The following is a 3467-nucleotide window of genomic DNA, read 5'->3' on the forward strand; positions in this document are numbered from 1 at the left end:
GATGATTATTCCAAAAGCAACTTGGAAATCAAGTACAATCTCTTCAAACTATAGAGTTTTCCCCTGAGATTTGACAAGTTAGGTCTTAAAAATCATTTGAAGACAAGTTTCCGATTCCGTTTTTACACATAAAGCAGAAAATGTTTCATCTCTATTTCTCTGTACTTTAACCCTGTTATATTAAAACAAAGTCTTTCTAAACTTAAGAAAAAAATCATTTGAAGAGAAAACAGAGTCAGAAATTAATGGATATCTAAAGTATACAGTCAAAGTCATTACAATGAAATGGTTTAGGAATAGGTAAACAGACATTTTTTAACACACACACAAAGAGCTGGGAGGCTCCCACCTGTAATCCTAGCTACTCAGGAGGCTAAGATCTGAGAATCAAGGCTCAAAACCAGCCCCAGCAGAAAAGTCTATGAGACTATCTCCAATTAACTACTAGAAAACTGAAAGTGGCATTGTGGTTCAAAGTAGTAAAGTGCAAAAAAACTCAGGGACAGCACCCAGGCCCTGAGTTCAAGCTCCAAGACCAAAAAAGAAGAAGGAGGAGGAGGAGGAGAGAAGTGGGGAAGGAGGAGAAGGGGAGGAGGAGGAGGAAATAAAATGGAAAAAATGGAAAGAAAGGTATGTTAGTGCTGGAGGTATAACTCAAGTGGCAGAAGTCTTGCCTAGCAAGCATGAGGCCCCAAGTTCAATTTTCAATACTATGAAACATAACATATAAGAGAATGTCTTTGTAATCTTCTATACCTTTTAGAATGCAAAGTCATAAAAGAAAAGGTTGCTAAATTGACTATGATTTTTAAACTTTTGGAACAAAAAACAGTATAGAGAATATGCAAAAATCAGTCTGAGAGACAGTAAGCAAGGAGAAGGTTTGTAAGACCTGTAATCAAAACAGATTGAATGTCCATAGAGTATAACTTCCATGAAAAGAATCAAAATATATACATGAAGATATGGTCACATATATTAGAAGAAAAAAAATGATCAGTGAAACTTAAGAAAGCGAGTATGATCTCACTATTAACTAATGAAATGCAAATCAAATATTATTCACAGCTAGTTAATTGGCAATAATTTAGAAAGTGTTGGTAGGACACACAGTGAGACTAAAGTACTCTTAAGGGAGGAACATAGATGCTAGATCTAAAATACATTAGGACATGATAAATTATACAGGACTCTAGGCATTCACACACAGTGAAACCAAATGAGGACACTCTTAGGGGAGGAACACAAAGCTGATCATACAAAATAATATCTGTTGAAATGAACTCCAGGAAATGGAAACAAGGTTTTGTTTTTGTTTCTTATTGTTGTTGTTTTTGCTTTGTTTTCTTGTTGTCTTGTTTGTTCATTTTTCTGTCTTTAGGAGGGTAAGGGGGGCACAGAAATGGAGGGGCAAAGGGTGAACAAAAAGTAGCCGTGGTGCTCACAAGACCCTATGTTGAAAATGAACTATACTACTCGTGGGTGGAGACAGGAAGGAAACACTGAAAAAGAGCAAGGGAAAGAGTGACATGTCCAAAAGAAATACACTTTTTTTTTTTTTTTTGGTCAGTCATGGGGCTTGAACTCTGGGCCTGGGTGCTGTCCTGAGCTCTTCAGCTTAAGGTGAACACTCTGCCACTTGAGCCACAGCGCCACTTCTGGTTTTCTGGTAGTTAATTGGAGATAAGAGTAGCAAGGATTTTCCTGCTCAGGCTGGCTTTGAACTGCGATCCTCAGATCTTAGCCTCCGAGTAGCTAGATTACAGGCATGAGCCACTGGCTCCCAGCCAAGAAATGTACTCTTTACCTGACATAAACTGTAACCCCATCACCTTTAAAATAACAATAAAAATTTTTGTTGTTTTGTTTTTGTCAGTCATGGGGCTTGAACTCTGGGCCTGGGTGCTGTCCCTCAGCTCTTCAGCTCAAGGCTAGTGCTCGACCACTTGAGCCACAGAACCACTTCTGGCTTTTTCTGCTTATGTGGTACTGAGGAATCGAACCGAGGGCCTCATGCATGCAAGGCAAGCACTCTACCACTGAGCCACCTTCCCAGCTCAAGAATAAAATATTTTTAAGTGTAGATGGTTTATAGGGAAACAGGAACATACAATACCTAGTAAATCTCTAGGTTTCTATCTTTAATCAAGTCACATATTTTAAAAAATAGGCACATGAAAGTTTATCATGTCACTATAATAGTAATAAAAGAATGGGAGCCATGTGGCCTTTGTAAGATTCCACCATGGTGTACCGTGGCCAGGGCCAAAAGGTGCAGAAGGTGATGGTGTAGCCCATCAACCTTATCTTCAGATATTTACAAAATAGATCTCGGATTCAGGTATGGCTTTATGAGCAAGTGACTATGTGGACAGAAGGCTTTGATGAATACATGAACCTTGTGTTAGCTGATGCAGAAGAAATTCATTCTAAACAAAATCAAGAAAACAACTGGGTTGGATTATGTTAAAAGGAGATAATATTACTCTACTACAAAGTGTCTCCAACTAGAAATGATCAATGAAGTGAGAAGTTATTAAGAATGTTATACTGTGTTTTTTGTTTTGTTTTGTTTTGTTTTGGTTTTAGTGTTCTTTGCTGGGAATCTAAGAAAACATCTGTCCTTTTAAAAAAATTTTTTTGGGGGGTCCGGTCATGGGGCTTGAACTCTGGGCCTGGGCGCTGTCCCTCAGCTCTTCAGCTCGAGGCTAGCACTCCACCACTTGAGCCACAGCGCCACTTCCGGCTCTTTTCTGTTTGCTTATGTGGTGCTGAGGAATCGAACCCAGGGCCTCATGCATGCAAGGCAAGCGCTCTACCACTGAGCCACCTTCCCAGACCAGAAAACATCTGTTCATATTGTTTGATGAGCCCCACTGTTAGTGTGCACAGCTCTGATGACCTTGTGTTATCATCAGGTGACAATAAATGCCTTGGGATTGTTTTTATTAAAAAATAAAAAATAAAAGAATGGGAGGTTTTTTTAAGTATCTATCAGATATTAGAGGCAGAATGCACATATATAAGTTGTAGCGTCATCTATCATAGAGAAACAACATGAACTTGATATATCAACATCTGTTGCATATTCCAATTTAAATGTATCTATTTCCAGAGTTAGTTTTTCTTTTCTTCTTTCCTTTTTCCTTCCTTCCATCCTTCCTTCCTTTCTTTCTTCCTTTCTCTTTCTTTTATTTTTTGCTGGTTGTGGGGCTTGAACCTCAGGGCCTAGGTGCTGTCCCTGAGCTTTTCTGCTCAAGCCTAGCACTCTACTACTTTGAGCCACAGCACCACTTCCAGTTTTCTGGTGGTTAATTGGAGGTAAGAGTCTCATGGACTTTTTTGCTGGGGCTGGCTTCAAAAAATTCTCATATCTCAGTCTCCTGAGTAGCTAGGATTACAAGATTACAGTGCCTCACTTACGTCTTGAATTTCTATCTTGTGTGTTGGAGTTTATGGTTATCATC

At 39.1% G+C, this 3467-nt stretch overlaps 1 pseudogene; it reads left to right on the forward strand.

Annotated features, from left to right (window-relative positions):
- The first annotated feature begins 2245 nt into the window (after positions 1-2245).
- Positions 2246-2607, forward strand: LOC105984258 (annotated as a pseudogene).
- Positions 2608-3467: the final 860 nt, after the last annotated feature.

Source organism: Dipodomys ordii, unplaced genomic scaffold (genome assembly GCF_000151885.1).
Source record: "Dipodomys ordii isolate 6190 unplaced genomic scaffold, Dord_2.0 Scaffold23, whole genome shotgun sequence".
Classification (NCBI taxonomy): Eukaryota; Metazoa; Chordata; class Mammalia; order Rodentia; family Heteromyidae; genus Dipodomys; species Dipodomys ordii.